The sequence below is a fragment of the Plectrocnemia conspersa genome, unplaced genomic scaffold, assembly GCF_051122295.1.
Source record: "Plectrocnemia conspersa isolate PC_06_02 unplaced genomic scaffold, ASM5112229v1 ptg000005l, whole genome shotgun sequence".
Classification (NCBI taxonomy): domain Eukaryota; kingdom Metazoa; phylum Arthropoda; class Insecta; order Trichoptera; family Polycentropodidae; genus Plectrocnemia; species Plectrocnemia conspersa.
This window is the reverse complement of record NW_028277169.1, coordinates 33,208,373-33,232,301: the sequence shown is the minus strand read 5'-3', so window position 1 is coordinate 33,232,301 and position 23,929 is coordinate 33,208,373. Positions and strand designations below refer to the sequence as shown.

Below are 23,929 nucleotides of genomic sequence, written 5' to 3'. Positions count from 1 at the left end.
ATGTGTGAAAAATGTGGTGTGGTCTTATGTTTTATTAAGAAAAAAAAATGCTTTAATAATTTCCACTTGGTAATATTTTTGTATTTTTTTAATTTTAATATATTTTTGCGTTTTGCATGATGTTGCATATTTACAATAAGCATTTTTTTTTTAAATATAATCCACAAAAAAGCTTAAATATTTTTTTTCATTTTCAGCCTAATTTTAATATAATTTTTTTATTTTTGAATTTGGAAAAATCATGCATTTAAACATAGTATACTAGCATCATATAGAGGCAAACATGATCGCAGTATTTTTTAATAAAATAAAACGCATGACGCAGAACTCATGCCTGAGTTCACGGCCACTAAACAATGTTTTTTCAAGACTCTTATACGAGTCCTCGGGCGTTAAGCTGTTAAAATATTTAAAAAAATAGAAATATAAAAATCTCTTATTACAAAAAAATTGACATGTTTTCTCTATAAAATGACTTTTGCACCAGATGTGATACTGCATTATATGCTACCCAAAAACCAAGAATATATATTTTATATGTAAATAAAGATTGGTGTGTGACAATGTTATCACAGTATTAACGTAAACAAATACTAGTTATCTCTAATGCATATTTATTGCGTCATGTAGGCAGTTTGAAGCATACATTGTGAACCTTTTTTCACTATGTTTTCCTTCCAATATTCGTGGGCACCCACCGCCGAAATTCAAACGTTAAACATTGATTTTTCCAATGTGTACCCAAAACTGATTGATAACACCCCATCCATTCGGTCGGTCGGGGTGGTTTTTTGTTGTTTTTCGCCAGCGTTTCTCCGTTGCCAAATCGAGTTTACCGCCGTAAACCCGGAGCACGCGCTTAACGGCCAACGGGTTGCGTTATTTTATTCAAGATTCGGGAACACTCATCTCATTGAACCCTCGCTGATGGATTGTACAAATATTTATCCGGGCCGTTCAGGTAAACCTCGGTAAAACATTGATTTATGCAAGACCCCCGGATTTAAACCCAAACATTTTCGTTACCTTGCCCTAATGGAACAAAGTGGAGCCCCCGAAGTCTTACCTGCGTCGTCTTATCCGAGATTTCGGATGTAATAATTTCATCGAATATAAACAATTCTAGAAAGATATTGTAATAGCGGACGAAACCTCGAACGTCCATTAGCCGGCATGAAGTCCCACTTTTACTTTATAGTCCGCTTTTTCTTTGTCTCAAATGTCCAAAAATAACTTTTAAGCGAACTTAAGAAAAGGTTTTATATTTAGGTATATTCCTTTAAAAACCCTTTTAAGAGTCGATTTGCAGCAAAACGGAAAGATTAATTTAGAGTATTTATAAAACACTGGAAAGCGTATCACAAAAGTGTGCTTGATACTAATAAAATGTAACATATTTTTTTTTCTAAAAAAAAACACAATCTAAAATTAACGTGTAGCTTTATATATATCTAGTTATTATATTCTTGTATTGAATATCAGCAACACAATTTCGATTCATAGTAATATGAGTTTTAATCATCAATAAATGCTATAGGGTTTAGGATCAAAATATAAATATCTAGGAATTTCTGTGAATCTATTACTGATGCGTCTTGAAAAAGATAGTAGCAGTTATTTCTGATTTTCTCTTTATATTTTAATTCACCTTTTTATTTATGCATTAATAACGAGCAATTAGAACACGTTTAAAAATTCCCCTAACTTTTTGAACGTACCTAGTATTTAAGACGGGTGCAAAAAATTTATGCGCCCCAATTCTCGCGCCGCGTCGAGGGGCCGGCTTGGATGTTCTGAAAAAGTCTCTTTTCGTGATAAGATCTACCGGGTGGCCCGTGGGAGTTGTATGCAAATGCGGCCGTAGATTGTCATTTTCTTTTTTTTTTTTGCTTCCCGAACCTACCTGGGATGTACGCACTTTTCATACATATTTCCACGGGAAAACTCGCTTAACCCTCTAACGGCCGAAACAATTTCCGCGATCGCTTTATACCCGGCGCGTGCCGCTTCGCCTCCGGGAGAATTTAATTTTTCATGGAACGTTCAGAAATAAATTATTTACTATTGTGCTACACGAACGGTTTAAAATGGAATAACAAAATAATGGAAAGCGTATAAAAAGTGGAAAGGTTTACCGATTATTAATTTCCTATTGAAGTTTTCTCAAATGCTAAAGAATAAAATACGTTCTTGAAATCCTAAAAATAAAAAACAAACCTTATTGAAATTTTCATTGATATTAAATGAATAAAATCAGTTATTTTACACGCTTTTTAATTTATATTTAATGCTCTTAAACATTGTACTTATAATAACTACCTTATATAATATTCCTATTTCATTCCAAAGCTTGTCGATGCATTTCTTCGACTTCATTAGCAATTTTATTTATAGTAAAAGGTTCTCTGTTTTTTTTTTTAAAATAGCAAAATAAGTCTATTGTTTATCATAAAATCAAAATAAATGTCTAAATTTAAATTTGATATCCAATTGGAAACGATAAATATTATTGATATGTACTGTTTTTTACACATTAAGTAACATATAAATTAATTGCTCCCTCTTTAGCTGTCTTATAAATATAATTAGCTACATATTTTTATCATAGCATATTATAGCAATGCAGATAAGTAAAATATCAGATCAATATTTAAGGAAAGGTGGGTTTTTCGATGATAATCATTTTAACACAAGTGAAAACTACTAGCGTGTATTTGTCTAAAATGCAAATAAAAAGAGAAGCATTTAATAGATAAAGTAAATTTATTTCTTTAAAAGAAAAAAAATTCTTGGTAAATTTTGTTGACGTATTGCTTACAACTAGATTGTATTTTTTTTATAAATACATTTAGTGATCTATATTTTTATTAGACTGTCATTGTCTTTAATATAATTACAATTATTCAAACTGTTCTGTATTACATTTTTAAATTTTTTTTTAAACCATCTTTAAATTTATTTTCATTGAATTTATCGTTTTATATATCAAAAACTGTAAGTAATTACTTAACAATTATTTTTTTCTAAATATAGCCAAATATCAACAATTATTATTTCTTAATTATGCGTTTTGCTAACACATTCAATGGTTATTAAGCATTTTTAAATAATCTAGTATTCCAAAAATAAACACACAGTAAATAAAGTTTAATTATACCCTTTATACATATAAATTGTTTTTTATTACCTTTCAGAATTAAATTAACAAATTAATTTTTCATTTTTAGTAACACATTTCAAGCCATAAAATTATATATTTATTTGTAGTATTATTTTGTTTAAAAAAAACGCTAGATCTTTGCTGAAACAATATCTGGGGCTGAGGTCACTGAATATTATTATATTGTCGTCAATCATATAAAGAGTGTACAGGTCATGAGCAAGCTATAAATGCTCATGTCTATGTGAGAGTACGACCAGCTAAGGGCGGAGCCCTGGCGATGAACGCTAGAAATGTATGGGTAGTTTAGTACCCTACTTCTACATTTGTTGCCATGAACAACTTGATTGCAACTGTGTTGCTTGGATTTCATCTCTGACTTGCCTTTTCTAGTGGGGTTTTTTTTAAACTTTGATAACTTTACGTTTTTTTTTGTTAATAAATCATCCCTTATCAATCAATATAACATCGCAATCATTGAAATTCAGTTATTTGACACATGTACAATACTGATAATTTACATTTAGTATGACTATCAACGTCATTATATTGTAGCTCAATAATCCTTTCCTAAATAAAATTTTAAAACACATAACGGTCCGCTATTTTTGCGGAATTTAAAATGCATATGTGTTTTGAAAAACGTGGTCTTTCTAGAAGTCGTAGGTGCTTGTTTTCGAGCACGTTTCTTGGAGGTGCTTGCTTGAATAGAAGACAAGGCGTAAATCATAGGTCGAATAAATCAGTGTAGTGAAGAAGTTTATGGAGCGGAGTCGTAGTCCGAGCATTAATGTGTAGTGAAGTCGAGTGTTTTTACTAAGGTTTTGTACCGCGTAATATGCACTGTCATTCACTGCACGTTGGAGGGGGTAGTAGGAATGCGGCGTTCTTGTAGACAGCTGCTAGGTTCAATGAGTACAGTTCTCTTGACTGGTGTTGTGTATGAATCGCTACAATTTTTTTATTACTAAAGTTTCATTGATTTTAAAACTTCAAAGATTTTACACAAAAACGCGTGAATGGTTCGTAATGTTTTATATAAAATAATTTTTTTTTTCTCAATTAATTGTATACCGAATTTATGTGTATTGTTTCATATATACTTGAACTACATACAATAGTTGTTAAATATAATGTTTTATTTTAGTGTTTCTATGTTAAAATTTGCTCGGTCGTTGATCTTTTATTGATTAAAAAGTACTCATTAATTAGTAAAGGCTCGGCCACACAGAGAGCGGTCTGTCGCGGCCGGAAGCGATATCGATAGCTTCACGCCGCGACAGACCGCTCTCTGTGTGGCCGAGCCTTTAGTATATTAAAGATTTTGATAATTCAGTTCTATTTTTGCTGTTTAAAATTATTTTATACTTTTAAATGAATGATATACCATACCATAGATATCGACGGGATATTTTAGTGATATTGAAAAATACATGTTTGTATATTTTTTTTAATATAAAATCGTTTTATATTTATTGTTAAAATTAATCGTAAAACTGTTGTTAAAGCTTAAAAATATATGAATACTTTTAACCTGTCGCGTGATATGCTGTTGCTCACTAGAGAGTTATAACCATATGCTTTTTTAGTCTCTCACTATATCCTTCCATATGAAATTTTGCATTGTCGTAATAAAAGCAATATTGCAAAAATATATTCATACATTGCTTTTAGATAAATCATTTGTAGTATACTTTTTTTAATATAGAATACTTTCGTGTTTTATTACAAATTATTTTTAACACTGTTTTTTGTAAAGTTTTTTTTTAAATGTTATATTATTTAATATATCGTTTTTTTTTAATTAATTGTTTTAAAATAAATTAGATATTGCATAACATATTACATATACTAGCAAACGCTATTGTTATTTTCTAAATTCCAAATATTTTATTTTTATCGCAACATTTATAGGTATGCCTTATATGTTGACTTTTATTTTTTGAAATGCAACTTAGAAATAATTTAAAAAATATTTGTAATGTTTATAAAGGTATGCAAGTATTCACATGTATATTTTACTTGCTAAATTTATCGAGCCTAAATTTTCTAATTGCATTTATAGACCAGTTATAAAATTTAAATTAATTTAGTTTTTTACAACATATAGTTTTATAGGCATTATTGGGCTGAGTCTATATTTATTTATGTATATTTAAACAGTTTATGATATTCTTGTATATGTATCCATAAACTAACGCAAAAACCATTAACTGATTATTCGTTCCTCAGACAAAGATGCCAATTACTTATATAAACATAAAAAATGAGCAAATTCTGTACGAAAAATGTATTTATATAGCACATATATATATACAATATATATAATAATACGATTATTCTCCTGCAGTTAGAGAGAGAGAAAGAGAGAGTGAAAGGATGAAGGAGTTTTGCGGAAAGGATAAATTGCGAAAGATACTCCCGTTACCTAGGTCCGAGCGAGCGAGACTGAAAGGTCCAATTATTCGAACGACCCTCCGAGTTACTTGTAAAAATTATTTTTGTTTGTCTTTATAGCCGTGCTGCAAAATAAAAAAATCCTTGCAAAATCCTTTGTTATCCTTTATCTTTGGGTCTTTTGCGCAAATACGCACGTACACTTCTGAGCGATAACGAAAATGAGAGTATAACAATTAAACCGTTATTTACATATAAACATACACAAAAATTAAAATTCTGTTAAAAATTATGTAGTATTTTATTTATATGCATTAGAATTTATCAAAAATTGATTTAATATTATTAGTATAAAAATGTTTATTTTTATGCTTATCTTAGATTTTTATTGTTATTTTTATGTAATATACATATATACGTCTTTTGATAATAATTTAAGTCTTCTTAAGCATTGCCATCATCTTAGCAAATGCTCGTTTCTTAATTACCTCAATACCTTTTCAGACCGTTGGGTAACAGTTTCGGTTCTTTCCGTGCAATTTAAGCTTTATTATGTTTTGCCACAGTTAAATGTTACGGATACCGATGAAAATTAATATTACGTTCTTGGCAACACATTTATATCGTGCTTCATGTTTTGTGTAGTTACCCCTTTAGAATACATTATCCTATGAAGAATTTCATTCTTATACCACCATAAACTATACGTTCTTCTATATATTATCTTATGCATGAAATATTGTTTCCGTTTTTCCTAACCTATATATCGCGGAGAGAAAGAGACAACATGAATATGAAGAATAAGATCTTTCATAGAATGAAGCTATACGCTGATAGCTAAAATAAGCCATCAAAGCGTCCATAAATCCAGACATGCTTTGATTGTTTATCACGTTCTTGATCAATGAAGAAACGAAGAGAAAGATTTCATATAAATTATACTATAGCGGTTCTTTCGTTTCAATGTATATTTTAGGGTTTATTTTAACGGTTACCGCTTTTCCGTAACGGCGTAACGCGTTTAGCGGAAGTATGTATACATTGTTGTATAATTACTCAATAAACGGCCCATAATCCTTATTTCAAACACAACAAAGCATCATTCGCCCATTAAAGCAATTGGAAATGCTACCAAAGGAGCTTATTTTCCACAGTTAATGGACAAGTCGCTTTGATATTTTCAGTCTCTACCTTTATCAACTCTCTGGATTCAGATACACAATTTCTCGTTATGGCTATTTGAGTGGAACGATTGTGGTGTGGGTTGAAATTCGCTACCGAACGACCTTCATCTCTTGCTAATTCACATTTTGCCTTTTTGTGTGCTTGTTCTGCCTATTAACTTTCTTAGACTGTATTAATAAGCAGTAGAAAGATATTGGGGACAGTGGTTCATTAGATACTAAAATACCTACATTTAAAAAGTATTTAATATATATTTACTGTAATATTGTAGATATTTTATATGACTTCTTTTAGGACTTTGTTGTTGAAAAATAGAATGAAGTGTTTGAGATCGTTGTAAAATTCTTTTAATATTGTATATTTTATAGTATATAAGTCGTTTAAATACGAAAGTAGTTATTTAGGCTAAACTCAAATATTAATTAATCACAATTTTATTTAAGGTATATTGCCGCGTAATTAACATAATTTTTTTTTACATACTTTTGCTAGTTATTCTTTGTATTTCTCATTTTATGTATAAAAGTGACAAAAATTAATGTTATATTAAGTTTTTTGTCAATAAAAAAAAATACATCTCTAAATTAAAATATAAAAATATATTAGTAACTAAATTTATAACTACATAGATTCTCTAAAATAATATTATATATACATTTAAAATCTTAAACACTTATAACTCCGTTGGTTAAAATCTTACATTAACGTTTAGAAGCTAAATCTGCATCGAAATAAAATATAAAAAAATAGTTTTTTGCTTCAAAACAAGCTATATATTAGATTGCTCGTACTCCCATACAAGCTTTTATGAGACTTGCAATAAAGTTAACGCTCTTAATTCCTTGGTTTTATTGACTTAGAATTAAATTTTTGTTATTATATAGCATCTTTAAGCACCCCCACTATATTTTATATGAAATTTTTTGATTTTTTTTGTAAAATGGCGGCAAATTTAAAAACTTAATGTATAACTTCGTGGGATGAAATCCTACAAAAGAGTGTGCCCCACAAAAAATGTTCGAAAGCTAAATCTGCATCGAAATAAAATATAAAAAAAATAGTTTTTAGCTTTAAAACAAGTTTTATATTCAATTGATCGGACCCCCATACGAACTTTTATGCGACTTGCCAAATAGTTAACGCTGTTATTTTCTTTGTTACAGAATAGAGCTCTGTATAACCTTTATTGACTTAAAAATTATATATCTCATAAAATTAGTTTTTTGCTTCGAAACAAGTCTAGTTTTTTGTTCGAAACAAGTTTTTTGTAATATAGTTAAGGCCGGCATTTGCTTCACTTCACCGATTAAAATTTGAATTTTGGTTACAATATAGACTTCTTAAGCATCCCTATATTATTTGCTAGCCAAATTAGATATGTCACTTTTTGGTTAAATGGCGGAAAATTTTAAAAATGAAACTAAAAAACTTAAACTTAAAAACTTCACTCTATTTTTATGTATATCTTGGGTTGCCGGTGAATAAGACATAAAGACTCCTATCCGAATATTAAAATATTTGAATATTCAATACATTAGGTCCATTTTAACTATTTGGTATTAGAATATTCGTTAAATATTCGTTCATATTTGTGATATTTTAAAAAAAACAACAAATACGTATCAACTCACAAAAAACAAAAGTTTTATTTGTATTTTTTTTTAATATGCCACTGCAATGCGTACAGAAAAATTGCGCCTTTTTGCTTTGCGAAATTAATTTTCTTACTTTGTAATTGCCGAAATTTAAGAAAATACTCAAATTTATAGGTAAATATTGTGCAACTGTGGACTTTTTCAATTGCTAGTATTAGTTATAATTTTTTTATCTTCTTAAGATCGATACAAATAATGTTTGATTTTTTGATTTGACTGTAGTTTAATTATAAAATCATTAGTTTATTCAAATTATTATGGTATTAAATTTAAAAAACAAATTTGATCAAAATTACCAAAATTATTCAAAATCATTGAATCATTTTGGTAAAATATGGTAATCAAGTTTTGTTCTAGCTTTATAATTTATTTATGTAATTTTGCATTACTTTTAGCATTAAAAAAATAATTTCACTACATCAAATATTGTTAAAGTCAATTAAAATAGTTTGTAAATATTTTTTTATGTTATATAAGTTGTGATATATGTATGTAGATATTTTTTATCAGTGTTTTTATAAAAAATATGCAATATCACGTATTATACTCAATATTTCGCTTGGATTAAACTTGATCACAGTTTTTTAATATTGCTATGAAGTAAATCTTTATGGTAATATCATAGCTTATGTAACAAATTATTTATTGGTTTTTTAATATATATTTAAGATAATAAATTATTAGTTATCTTAAATATTTAAAATGATTATAATCAAATGGTTTAAACCAAGTCTAAATATGAATTACGCAAGTTTTAAAAATTTGATTTATATCTGTTTCAATATTGATCACAGTTAAATAATATTAAATTTATAGTACAATTTAGGGTTTTTCAGTGATGTAAATCGCAACAAATTATGTTTTATAAAGCAACTATTTAATACAAATAAGTATAACGTAAAACTTTTTTAATTAAATTTTTAAAAATATCTAATCAAATTTACATTTAGAAAATTTAATATTTGAAAATGGTTTATAAGTTTTCGATACGAAACATTTCTAAAGCTTTATTAATGATAAAGTTACTATTGATTACACAACTCAATTTATATTATACAAATACGTTTATAGCATTGATATTATTATTAGATTTCAGTTATTATTTAATTATTAATTAAAAGTTATTGTTTTTATAACTTTATTTAATTGATTCAGTTATATTAAAATATACATTTTTAAATAGTAGTACCGTAATAAAGAATCAATAACCTACAATATATTATATAATTTAATCTGAATACAGCTACTTAAAATAAATATCGCTAATTCCGTCGGCGATTTTATATTACGTACAGAAAGGGCAGTGCTCCGTTCGTTTAATGGTATTTTTTTATGGATTGTAGAGAGATTTAAGACGGTCCCCTCTGAACAACTGTTCTACCTTATGGTAGTGGTCTCAGAATGGCGCCATAACAAATGTCCTGGGAATCATTCTCGACTATGAGTTATGTCTTGCTGAACCATTTCGCCCGCTAGGTCATTTTATAGTCTGATTTCAGCTATAAACACTCACACAATGTTTCATTTTGCTATTTTTATAAAGAAAGTGTTGTAGTTGTAACTATTTTGAAAATCAATATATAGTTTAATCCTCATTATAATTGTACTATGTACATATGTATTAAAGCATATTTGATCACAACAGAGACGACGCCAATCTCCCAAGCCTTATTATGCAATATGCATTTAGATAAAAGCTTCTCTATCGTGGGAATAGACATCTTAAGATATTAACTACACATAGCCACTAAGAGGATGACGATACCTTTCATAATTACTTAATGCCACTATAGTAATCGTCGAAATACCAGTCTGAACCTTAAGTTGAAACGGAGAGAGCTAAATTGCATTAGTTTTAATTAAAATCTAAACATAATATGTATTTTATTGTACTAATGAGATTTATTTTGTTTGTTTCAGGTATGTTGATGGAAAGCTTTAAATTCTTATTTAAAATTTAATCAAAATATGGTAAGACTTAAAACTTTAGTAGTTATATTTAAATGATATTTGGTCCATATTACACGCGCTTAAATCGTTTAATTTAATGCAAAGCGGCGGGTAACCCTTTTTGTATGTAGTTAGGGTTAGGGGCTATAATACTCGTTATTTTTAGTATGGAAAACATCATTATAATTGCAAAGTTATGATTGGTAAACAAAGCATTTGAGTTTATTATAAGAGGGCAGAAATTCTAGATGTATGTTACTATGTTATATATTATTTTGAATATTACAAATATAATATTTTTCAATCTTATTAAACAGTTTAGGGTTCGTTTTTGTTTATTTTTCACGATAAAATATGTTCATCTTAGTTTCTGCTATTACGTCAGCATTCTAATAAATAATAAATAATGACATATTGGCTTATGCAAAAGTCGGTCGCTCATAGTTATTTTTAAATGAGTAACTATATGACGTCTTATTGATTACAAAACATATTTATTTACATAATCTTATAAAAAAGAGATAATGCTTAGTATCCATAGCATCTATTCAAAAACTTCGTCAGTCAAAATACTGATAATATCAATCTTATTTAAGTCGCAATTAACTCGAGTTTATAAAGTATATTGATATATCTGAAATTTGATAGCTGTTTTATTATATTTAAAACCTCAAGCCCCCACTAAGTCACTAAGTTTAATTTTAAACTTTTTCATATCTTTAATAACCACATAACTCATCAAAGATATGTAAAATAACAACATCAAATTAGTGGCATCCGTGAGCTTCACTGAGATCCACTAATTTATAACATGTTTGCTGATGCTTTGATTTTTCAACTGAATGTTTGACGTAAAAAATACGTGATATTGTCACTCTTAACTTATATAAAATCTACATATAGCTAAACATATAAAATTATGTATAATCTGCGTTAAAACATAATGCATCAGCGTTAACACATTTACTCTTAATCATGTAGATCCAATATATTATTTGTAATCCCTATTGATTTACAACGACGATAATAGACGTAGAGCTAAAGTCTTTTACTTATCAAAAATGTCTTTTTGGTGGTAATCTTAAACAAATAAATCTTTGACTCAAAGGAAATGCACATAATGACTAATGGCGGAACGGCGCGTTATTTCATTTTTGATTAGCACATACATTTATTTATTTACTTAGAAGTGGATCTTAAAGTATGTACCAAAACGCGGTAGAGAGAAGCGGCTGCTTCTGCGATCTTTGATGGTCATGAAAATGAGTCAGCCTTCTCTTGATTAAGGTTCATACGACCATAGTTAGTTCAAGTTGGATATATTTTCAAGTTTTGATGTCTGGAACTCCACTTCGGAATTGCAGACAAATTAATATTTTAGTAGTAGTGTCCGAAAAAGTCTCTGAAAAAGTAATCTTTACTTATGCTTATATGGCTCCCTTTAAGTGGGACGGCCAATAATAAAATGGGAGCGAGTTTGGTAAAAAATTGCTGTTAAAGCAGATTAATCCCAAATGCACATGTCTGTTCACAATCATTTGCGACATTTACGTTCTGATTCATGGCGAGTAGTTTGATTTAATCTATATAGTTTTTTTACAGCAGTGTCCCATTTTATTAAAAAGGCAGTTTTTTGATGTATGAATAATAAATTATGATTTAATGCAAATATGGCTTTATTTGAATAGTAGAATATTCGCATATTAATTTCTTTAATTATTGCTACAAGCTTTTTGACCGTTATGAGACCTGACAATTTAACCGCTCCGATGGATGGTTTAAATGTTAAATAAAAGAATGGTTTTAATATTAAAAATCTGTATGTCTACTATTATTTTCAAAACATGCTTTCTCTCTTATATTTTTATTTTTATCAAAATTATATAGCTAAAGCATATCATTGTTTGCTAATAATTTGCATATATGACGCAATAGCGAAATAATTCAAACCAAATTTAATTTATGGAAATTTTAATTTAGGGCAATTGACATTTGTGAATTGGGAAAGAAATACTCTACCACGTATGCTTTTGCTAAATCCATAACCTATAAAAGCGGAATTATATTTTTAAATCAATAAAAAACAAATGTCAAACAAACTTCCCTTGACTAGTTTTCTTTGGTTTCATTCCAACAAGACTATCACTTTATAATGATGTAGAAGAAGATGATTAGTAGTTCATTTTCAATTTTTAAAAAGTCACTATGAAAAATCGTGAGAGTTCCGAATCCAAAGACAGTTAGACAAACTTATACATTAATAATTAGTACTGCAATAGTGCATTGGCATTATTTTTGTAAATGTATTGCTACGTATACAGTTGTATGCGACGGAGAAGCGATATATACGCGTAAGAATATTCGTTGTCTCGCTTGTTCTTGTTGAAGCGGCAAGGTTTTTCGTCCGTGTTACATCCAGCTATAAAAATATTTTGGCCCATTTGGCACAAAATAAATTTGGTATATGTAATATCACAGCAATTGGTTTTCAACTCCTACGGTATGATTGTGTTGGTTTGGTGTGCGTGTGTTTTGGATAAAAAGTGGAAGCTGTGACGTTCACTGCTCTAAAGCCTGAGCAATAACTAATAAGCAAATAACATTTAACTTATGTAAAACTAGAAATGATTTTGTAATTAAATCCGTTAAGTTGGTTATCTATTTACTTTTATTGAAAATTAGTTTTTTAAAAATATATACATCAATAATTAAATAATTATGTAGGTTATTATTATTGTATTGGGGAGATAAGAAATAGTAGGATCATGTTTTATTTTATTATAGCTTACATATAAATTAGAATCGACGTAATTAAATGCATTTAGAAATAAAACATCTATATAATCTTACATTTAGTCGACTGTACCCAGAGGTGGATTGAAATCCATTGATTGAATTGAACACGTCGTACAATTGCATGATAGTGTGGATGTGGAAGAGAGATAGAAAGAGAGCAGAGTAGAGAATTCCGGTATTGCCCTCTTTGAAAGTGTGCCAAGAAAAAGAAGACTAAAGTTAATTAACCGGACCCCGCAACTGGATAAATATAACGTTCATGTTTGAACGCTTTTACGTAATGTGTCGGAGCAAAGACAGACTAGAGCAAACGTGTTTCATATGACAATAATATTATATTATTGATTATAAACAGCTGGTGAATGTTATCGAGTAGTAAGTGAAGGTTATAATAAAAAGTAGAGTGGTATGTGAGAGAAAGTGTCGTTTATTTGGAACCGATGCGGATGTGGGTCTTGTGGCGCAACGGATAACGCGTCTGACTACGGATCAGAAGATTCTAGGTTCGAATCCTGGCAAGATCGATAATTTTTTTATTTTTATTCTATGGATAATTATATGAAAGTTATTTTCTTATTTATTATATAATAAAACATGAAACTAAAACGATAGTTTTGAACTAACTTATAAGGGTCTTGTGGCGCAACGGATAACGCGTCTGACTACGGATCAGAAGATTCCAGGTTCGAATCCTGGCAAGATCGGTATTTTTTATTCATAATAATATATTAACATAATAATAAATATGTATTGGATGAAAGTTAAAAATAGAGTAGTCACCTAATCTATTTTAAAATTTACCGTATGTGAAATTTGAGATCTCTAGTACAAACCAATCATAATGCCAGTATAACATTTATTAAAGTTTACTTATATATTACAAAAAAATAAAAATCTTATTACTGAACACCCTACTTAATTGCCTATAAATTGCAACAAAATATTATTTTTTGTTATAATCATTTAAAGCTCTATATAACATATATAATACGGAACAACAACGAGTAACTTAATAAATAACTTAGTTTAATTATTGTTACAAATAGTAACAAGGGTTATTTGTATCATATTTGCTTTTGAATCACATTTAATTACTAGGGGAATATCGGTTAAGTGTTAAAAATGGTAATATTATATATTATAAATAACTATTCAATTTATTGAGAATTAAAATTTCAATATAAACTGTATAAAAAACAAATGTTTTTTGTTTCTATATTTTATTTTAATAAACCATTTTTGACCTATTCCAAAAATAATCTGATACAATTTTATTTTTACAAATAGGTAAATATTTAAAGCAGTTTAAAATTAGCATATGAAAAAAAAACAAAAACATAAATAGCACGAAGCAATATATACTTACTTTGTGTTATAATATATAGTCAAAAAAGCAATATAACCCTTTTAAATTATTCACAAAAAATATTAAATTTATTAAATTTCACGCACATATTTGCATTGAATATTTTATAGCATAATATTTTATTATCTCGTTGCATTTTTAATATTTTGTAATCGTTTCAGGTCAAAATATTTTGCTGAATATTTAAAATATTTAAACTATGATATTCTTCAATTAATAATTGATCTTTAAATTATAAATGATGTGAATATAATTTTGTAAGAATTATATTCACATAAACCTAATTTGGTTTTATTTTCTAAAATATTAGGAAATTAATTTTTAGTTATACTATTGTAGGTTCGCTTAGGCATTTTGATTTCTTATTATTATACGTTTCTTAAAAATCTGATTTTAAATTGTTTATTGTATACTTATCTAAATATTAAATATTTTTTTAATACTTTTTTTACATTTGACTTGAACAATCTAAAAAATCTAGTGCTATTTAATTATAAAAATGAATTAAAAAATATTATCTGTAATTACTCATAAATATTATATCTGCGTATATTATCTAGAACTATGTAATTTATACATATTACTATTATATCAGGTATTATTTGTATGTAGTTTATTATTGTAACACCTTTTTATAGTTAGTCTAAATTCCTTAGTTTATTTAAAGCGTCTATTCTAACAGGTCTTGTGGCGCAACGGATAACGCGTCTGACTACGGATCAGAAGATTCCAGGTTCGAATCCTGGCAAGATCGATATTTTTTATCTAAAATCGTAATACTGAAATTAATATTATTCGATAATTTGAGAATATTATTATTTAATTAAAATATACATTTTTTCTTTTAAGCAAAATTTATAAATTTTGACTAATTATGGTAATCTTAGTAAATTAAAACTAGTTTTGAATTTGTGAATATAAGAAAAATTAAAAATTATTTTTTATTGATATTTTAATTAATAAATATATATTGACCTACTAATGAGCGTATCAGAACTTAAAATTTCTTATTAGCAATTATTTATGAGTGCATATATAAATAAAATATTTTTTTAAATTTGTTTATTTTAATAATGTTTATTGTTTTGATATTTAGGTAGTATTAAAACATAGTTTCGTTTATTTATTTAATAAAAAAATCAAAAGCGTCGCTTAAGTAGTTGGAAAAGGACAGTGCTGATTCTGACTACACGCTTCTTGTCCGTTCCGTATCGCCCTTACCACTCTATATTTTATATTAAATTATATAAAATGTAATAGTCTCTAATATTTTTAAGACGATTATTGCCGCAATTTATTTATTATCTATATATGTATATATATAAAAAAATCGCACTTTTTAATTTGGTTTTCTAGTCACTAATAATTTATTTATTTAATAAATATACTAAAAATATTTTTTTATTATTAATATTTATTTCTCATATATTTTTATCTTAATGTGTTTTTGCGAACTTTATAATTAAAAAATCGCTAAATGAAATTTTCATGTTCGTAAGTTGTTAATGGGTCAATTTTTCTAAGGTTGTGGCAAAAGTTTTGTAAATTATTTGACAATTTGATTTTTAAAGTTCTTTTTAATTTCACTAAAATAGATTTTGCATTGATTTTGAAAACTACAATCTATAGATTTAATATAATTTTCAATGGTGTAAAAAGGCTTTAGCGAAGGGGTTAAGAATTTAATGATTCGCCTTGAGTATATTTTCTAAAATTAATAACCATGTCTTACAATGACTATTTTTATTTTATTTTGTGATCTATAGAAGTGTTTTTAACTTTTATTTGCGATAATTGTTCTACTGGCGTCTTATTAAATTTATTGTTATTTTCTGTCAAAACTATTTGCTTAAAAATAGCGGCCATTCTAAGAATTAAAAAAACTAACATTAATCTTTTAAAATTTTAATTTAAATTAAAAATAAATAACACATTTTTTTGAGACACTATAACTACTGTAGTTTTTATTATATTGACTTTAAATGCGTTCTAGTAATAGATCTTGTCAAAATCTAAGCATGATGTGCTAAATTAAAAAAAGTTAAAAAAAATTAGAGTTCTATAAAAAAAATTTTGTAGAAAAGATTAAAAAAATGAAAATATAATAACGTTAAATTTAAAATCGTTTCTTTGTTGAAACCATCATTAAGAAAAAATTAGCGAGGGCATATAAATTTTAAAATATTAAAAATATATATAAAATGTTTTTTTATATACAGAAATCAACCTAATTCTTGCGGCCTTTGCCGAACGAAATTTTTAAATTACCTATGTTAGAATATAAAACATACTTAATTAATCAATAAGCTAGGTGTATGTTTTGGTCTTAAGATTAGATCTACGAATTATTACACTAGAGCATGGTTTCCCAAACTATGTTCCGCGGATCCAAAATAGGTGTTCCGCGGAGCCTAAATAGATATTTCACAAAAATTTGGAGTAAATTAAAAAAATTGTTAGTCTTGCTAATACATAAAAATTGTTCATAAATCTGGTAAAAAAGCTTGAAACTACTGTAATTTATTGCGTTAAAACAGGATTTGGGTGTATACTTTTGGTAATATAAATGATTTAAATAAAATTTGCATAAAAATGAATCGATTTTCTTGTACATTAATTTAGTCTGGTTGCTTACAATACAGATTTTTTCCATTTTGACAAAAAAATATTACAGAATTTACATATTATTCAAAAACTACCCATGGATCTTTGGTTGAAAACAGGAATTTTGACGAAAGAAAGGCCAAATACTTCTACTGATACATCTATCATCGAAGAAGAAAATAATCCAAAAACGGAGAATACAACTGATCAATATTATGCCTGATATAAAAAAAAATTGTAATTTAAAAACCCAAAAGTCATTAGGAGTTTTATTTATTTGAATTTTTTAACATTTTTTATTTTTATTTATACTATTATGAATTACCCAACCTAAAAAATAAGCTAAGTGTTCCGCCAAAGTTTTCGGATTTGCCAAGTGTTCCGCCGCTGAAAAAGTTTGGGAAACCCTGCACTAGAGAATCACTACAAAATAATTTATATTATTTTCGCAATATAGATTTTTCGCCTAATATTTATAGTTTTTTTTTAATACCTATTATTTTTAATTTTAATTTACTAGGGTTTAACACAATGCTGCTTCCGCTAGGGTTCACGCGACGTGGATTTTTATATGCTTTATATACAGCATCGTTGTACTTGCAACGTGTGTTTAAAAAATCCATTTTATTTTATAGTCCTTTTGGGTTTTGAGGCCGAAGGGGTGTGACTTTGCACCCGAAAAAGACGCTAGATAAGTTGGTGTCAGTTTATTTATATTATGTACAATTTTCCAAGGTAGATAAATAGTGTCGAGTTGTATTCCGTAGACTGATATAAGTTTGCCTTGGATACCGTATATTTCAAATCGTTTGATCATTTGTCGATGTGTCATATATTTTATATTTATGATTTGAGACGTCTTTTTCGAATCTCAGATGCAGATATTTGTGGTCCAATTGCATCGCTTGATGATTTGCCAAATAATTTGCTCACGCCTTGAAGAAAAACTGTAAGATAAACCTTTCTAATATCGTTAATACAAATAGTATATAACGATAGCAGTTTTTAGCACCTAGATTAATTGCTCAATAAAAATATAAATAATATAAGGCCCTATTCATTAATTATTTTGTATTTTCATTATATGTCTTGGCATTTTTTATATATACATATGTTGGATCAAATCGTTAAATTGAAATTTGAAAAAAATATGGACACAACAATGCCTTAATGTATAGTCTGAGATTAATGTTGTTTTTCAATTATCAACAAAGGCTCATCCCGCCCCCTACATAAATTCAGATAATTGAAAACACAACGTATTTACGTACTTAGGACTATATCTATGTATATAGTACGTAAAGCGCGACTGAAAAGAAATAAGATTATATCACCCCCGAGAGTTTTGAAATATCCATTCGCATTAAAAGAAGCTCTCGCAGGGAGCAGGCAAGTAAGCAAAAAAGCTCTGAATCGATTTTTCCATCATCACGTGATGAAGATCTCATCTCGCACACAGCGAACAATCATGGGATACTTTTTTAAGTGGCGCTCCCCCTTTTATTCTACCTCCTTAATCTATCTTTTATCCATTTTTTATCCGCACAAACTAATGGAGCCCTCGCGGGAGCTCAAATCGAAGATCCACCGAAGAGGGGAAGAAAACATCCATTCATGAAGCTCCTTTGATATGGCTTTGAAGACACACCTCATATTGGTGCGAGGGAGAGGAATCTTTCACGGAGATGAAAAACGAACGACAAATATTTGCCGGTAATTGAGTGCCTCAGATTTGTTGCTACTAAGCATCATCGATAAGCCCCCGAGAGTAAATACGGTTGAGCAATGAGAAGCTCTTGCCCTCAGTGGCTCACTTTCCACGATGATGCTCGAGCTTTCAATTAAAAGCGAACAAGATGTTCCTCTTTTTTACTTTTTTGGATACAACCCTCTCTTTATCTACCGATAAGTTCATTACTTCTTTAAGGTGTCTTAATCCTTTTTGACTTGGGTGATTTTAACGATTCTTAATATTAGTTTTTGCATTTCAGGTATTATGTAATAGCTACGAATGGATAAATCTAGTTGCTTATTATTAAAAAAAATACCTAAAATATATTTTTTCTAAATTATTAATAATGAAACTGTATGGATTATATTTTATTATATAAAATATCCGTTCACATCGCACTAGTCACATTAATCTAGATTTACGTATGTTCAAAAATTTCGCTGTGTGTAATTAAATTGTTTAATTACTGCCATTATAACTGTAAGCTTATTAGTTAACAAACATGAATTTAAAATTATGTTCACTAATACATATTGATATTTTAATCAAACGTAAAATTATTTAAATTAAAATACTATTAAATCTTTATAAAGTGATTTACGTAAATAAATGAATAATGTGAGACCCGTTTTTTTCATTCAAGTTACCTTTCACGTAAAAATTTACGTCCACTCTAAAGTTGTGCATTTTGGTCGCCAGATTAAATCTCAATCTGTGCGGCAACTGCACGAAACCGACCAAATTTTACATTTACGTAGACAACGTACGAATTTACGTTTCGTACTTATTACGTTTGCTGCACTGTATGTAGGTATCGCATCTAGTATCAGATTGTGGTCGATTGTACGAATTTTCAAATTTTCCAATCGGAAATCGTAATTTATGTGCGACTTGGGGCTGCGAAGGGTTGTTTCGAATTTTAACCCTGATAAAACGCGATGCACACACCCGGGCTCGAAACTTCAACAATTAGTTTTGTAATCGAATTATGCTGTCGTTGTATTTTATGTATGTTACGTAATATATTGCCGGCAACGATAGGAATTATTACTTATCGCAATTTTGTCATACATTGGCCTCAGTATTGAGTTTTTTGTTCTTAACTCCTTTGTAATTTTCCTTCAAGATTGAGATTTATCAATTTGGAGATCAGTTTTGGCTGCCATTTCTCTGTCAATTGTGTTTTTTAAAGTTTTAAAAAAAAAGTTGAGATTAACAACGACGTGCTGACGATCGATTATGTGCTACTGCATTACGTGAAACCAGAGGAAAAAAAGATTGTTTATAGCTAAGTATTTAAATAAATTTGTTATGCCAGAATGAATTAAAAATCAATTCCGGGAGAAGCCAAAATAAATCTTATTTATTAGTTAGCCTACAAAAATAAATTATTTAGCTGGTATAATACATTAAGTTTAAAGCACATAATAATACGTATCAGAGAGCTATCAAATACTTGAAATAATACTTAAAGACGGTAAGGGCCTGTATTGAGATAATAATATGGTTTTCAATACCGGTTCATATTTCAAATACAAACATTGGATACTTTTTTTATAAATTTTATTAAAGTAGAATTTAAATTTGTTTAATTTAACTTGATTATATATAATGCAATATATAAAATACTTAAATATGTAGCAATAAATATGCCTTACTATAAAAAAATACATATAAATTACCAAAAAAAACTTTCTCAGCATTAAAAGTAATATAGTAATAAAAATAATTCAGTTTAGTAATCTTAGAATTTCAGTTTTTTTTTTAAGAACTTTAATTGTTTTTTTGCGGAATACATTTTAATAATTAAATATTAATAAATTTTACCATAAAAACGCTTTTTAATGTTGTTAGTTCAGACATCGCTAAGATGCGCGCACATTTTAATGACACGTATGACTTTAAGATTGTTACTTTGTGATATGAAGCGTTAATTTCTCACGTGTTAGTAGCAGGCGCGTACTGTAAGATACATTCCCTTTCGCTAGCACGCGTGCTAAGTGACGAGAGTGAATGAGAGGAAGGGGGCGTGCGGAACGTATGTGACGCACGCCCTTATCTCTCGCTCACTCTCGTCACTTAACACGCGAGCGTGCGAAAGGGGATGTATCTCACCGTACGCGCCTGGTTAGTAGTACAAAGTAGAGTTGTTGTAGATTAAAATAAGTCTGAGTTATTTCAAAATCTGTTGCATATTTCCTGCTAGTCACATTGACCAATGGTTGATGGGTTTATTTTGAGCAATTAGACTGTGTGAGTAAACTTTGCTTCCTTATTGTATTTTATGTATTTTTACAAATCGTAAATATTTAAATAAATATATTATCTGGTAGCTTTACTTTCTTTTTATGCAAAAAAAGTGTATATATTTTTGTCTCTAACATTTTATTTACTTTTACCGCGCGTTTAAATTGCGACAATTATATTGTTTGGATGTGAAAAACGGTTATTTAATCGTTGATCACAATATATTATATTGCTAGTTTAAACCGTAAACTATTTCTAAAAAGTAAAAATATTTTGTTTATGTTATTGAAAATTTGAATGCATCTCTCTCTATAGGGGTTTTTATATCGTATATTGTATAAAACAAAAAATTTAACCCGTCGTTATATGTTAAATTATTTTTTTATCTACAATTTAAATATTTTACTTATTATAAAAAATATTAAAATTGGTTCATTTGTTAAAATGAGGCATCATCGTGGAATCATTAAAATGAGGCATCATCGTATAAAATCACAAAATACTTTTCATAAATTAAAATGGACTTAAGACATCTGTTGCTTTAAAAAAAGATAACGTGTGCATTTAGGATTGTCCTCCAAACGGCCGTTCTTAATCTGCTCTAGCAGCCAACAAAAATTTTTTTTAAAAAACTCTTGTAATTGGTCATCCCAATAAAAAGAGACGGTTATCAAAATATATCATGGATCTAAGATATAAAAACGGAAGCAAGCAACCATAATTCACTTCCTCTCGAACATTTCTTCTGAGGACTTCATCTCAGACACTTTGTCTGAAAACTTATTTTACTATTAATTACACGTGAACACCCATTTCGGAGTTAAAAGCCCCCGAAAAAAAACTCTTTAACTTGGGCTACAACTCAGATGTAATCGACTTAACTTCTGACTAGCGAAGATCGAAGAAGCCGCCGCTTCTCTCTTCACATCCGCTGATTCAGCTCCACGTTTGAAACCCAGAGTTCAATCTGCATCGAATTCTATTCCTTAATAAACTTCGCAGAGTTAAACTGCTTTATTAAACAATTTTTGTATGTTTTGCATAAAATATATTATTTAGATGTTTCAAAAAGTTATTATTTATCGGTTCTTTGAACCCTAAGCTAATTTTCTAATTAAATCCTTTAAAAGTTCAGAAATATCGTATGTATGTTTATTTTATATATAATCTGTGGCTATCTTTATTTCTGGGTGTTCTTTTATTGTGTTTTATTTAAATGACAATTTTTTACGCGAAATAATGTAAAATCTCTTTTATCAGCACACAACATATTGTCTATAAATCATAACATTAGCAGCTACAGTTCTAGTTCTTATTCTATTTAATTCTATTTAACACTATTTAGCTTTTTGAAAATATACAATTAAAGTTAAAATACTAAAGATGCGTTAACCAAAATAAATTCTAAATTGTCAAGATTGAAAACAAGTTGATTAAGTTTCTCTTTCTATATTTAAATTTGGGAAGTATTTTTATATTATTTATTATTTTTTTTTTTAACAATCAACTAGTATTTAAGTTATAGGATAATGAAGTTAAAAGTCTATATGACATTTAAAATATAGTTTATTACATTATTACTAATTGCTTAAAAAATATTAATATTCTAGAACTCCCTTACAAAAGAATCCTAAAAAATAAAAATATCTAGTGTTTATAATCAGTTTTAAATTTGCGAAGAAACTGTGGAGTTTTATATGCACTACTTTATAAATCTAATAAAATACGTCAAATATTTATTACAAACTTATTAATAAAAGTGCTCTAGATAATAAATTTATCATAGGATTCAGTATTAGAGTGTTGAACTATTAAATAGTATTTTTTTACCATCAATAATAAAAAATATAAATATTTCTGATTTTATACAAAAATTGTTAATACTTATGGGTGTCTTATTATATATATTTTTTATTAAAAGTGATAAAATTAATTGTGTGTCTTTAAGTTTATTTTGTCGCTTTCGTGCATGTCACGTGGCATAATGTGGAGTTTAGTATTATTGCAAGCTTATATTATTTCTGTTTTGTCGTGTCACATACCGCACCGATAGATAAAGAATTAAGTTATTTTAGTTTTATCACATATTCAATACTAATATTTCAAAAGAAATCAATAAAGAAGAATGCATTTATTTTTAAAGAATTTCCAATGTTCATTAGTTGCAATGACTAACCAAAAACTATATATTCTTTCGATTATTTATAAATATTTTTAAAGATTTCTTGACGTATGTCTTGTCTAATGCAAATACAATTTGTTCTTTAAAATCAAATAGTAATATACAAGGCAACACTACTTCAAAAAATATTTTTTTAACCATAATACTTTTCTTTGTTGTATAAAATTTCTTAATACCTCCCTCACCTTAAAGTTTATTTCATATTCAATTCTCATCTAAAAGATATTATTTGGCTTGACAAGGGCATCAATATTGACACTTATAGACTAACTTATTTTCCTTCCTCTTTTCTTATTTTTCTTATTATTATTGATATATATACAAATTTTTAATGCCATTTTTTCGCGTTTATTCTTCTCAGAATTATGAAAAATTGATATGTATATATAAGTTTTTATGATGTTTATATAAACTTTGACAGTTTAAATTGTCTAATATTACTAATGCCAATCTTAATAAGTACAAGCTAATGATTGAGTGCTCAATGTATTGGTTATTGTATTGCTTTTTTTGTCTCTAAAATTTTCACGCCCCCCAAAATAACACGCTGTAATTCATGCAAATTTATTTACGAGCGACAAAAGGGTTGATTTTAATATCAAATTCCATTTCTGCAGAGAAAAAGGCGCAAAGAATAAAATATTCACCAGCAATG

General features: G+C 28.0%; 1 protein-coding gene and 3 non-coding genes across 20 annotated transcripts in view; all 4 read left to right on the top strand.

The window, feature by feature from the left end:
- The window catches only part of LOC148235462 (hemicentin-1-like), a 556,592-nt gene that overhangs the window by 168,449 nt on the left and 364,214 nt on the right, over positions 1 to 23,929 (top strand). The window lies entirely within an intron of this gene.
- On the top strand, positions 13,595 to 13,667 carry TRNAR-ACG (transfer RNA arginine (anticodon ACG)). The gene has a single exon. It is a non-coding gene; the product is annotated as a tRNA-Arg (tRNA).
- On the top strand, positions 13,775 to 13,847 carry TRNAR-ACG (transfer RNA arginine (anticodon ACG)). The gene has a single exon. It is a non-coding gene; the product is annotated as a tRNA-Arg (tRNA).
- Positions 15,191 to 15,263, top strand: TRNAR-ACG (transfer RNA arginine (anticodon ACG)). The gene has a single exon. It is a non-coding gene; the product is annotated as a tRNA-Arg (tRNA).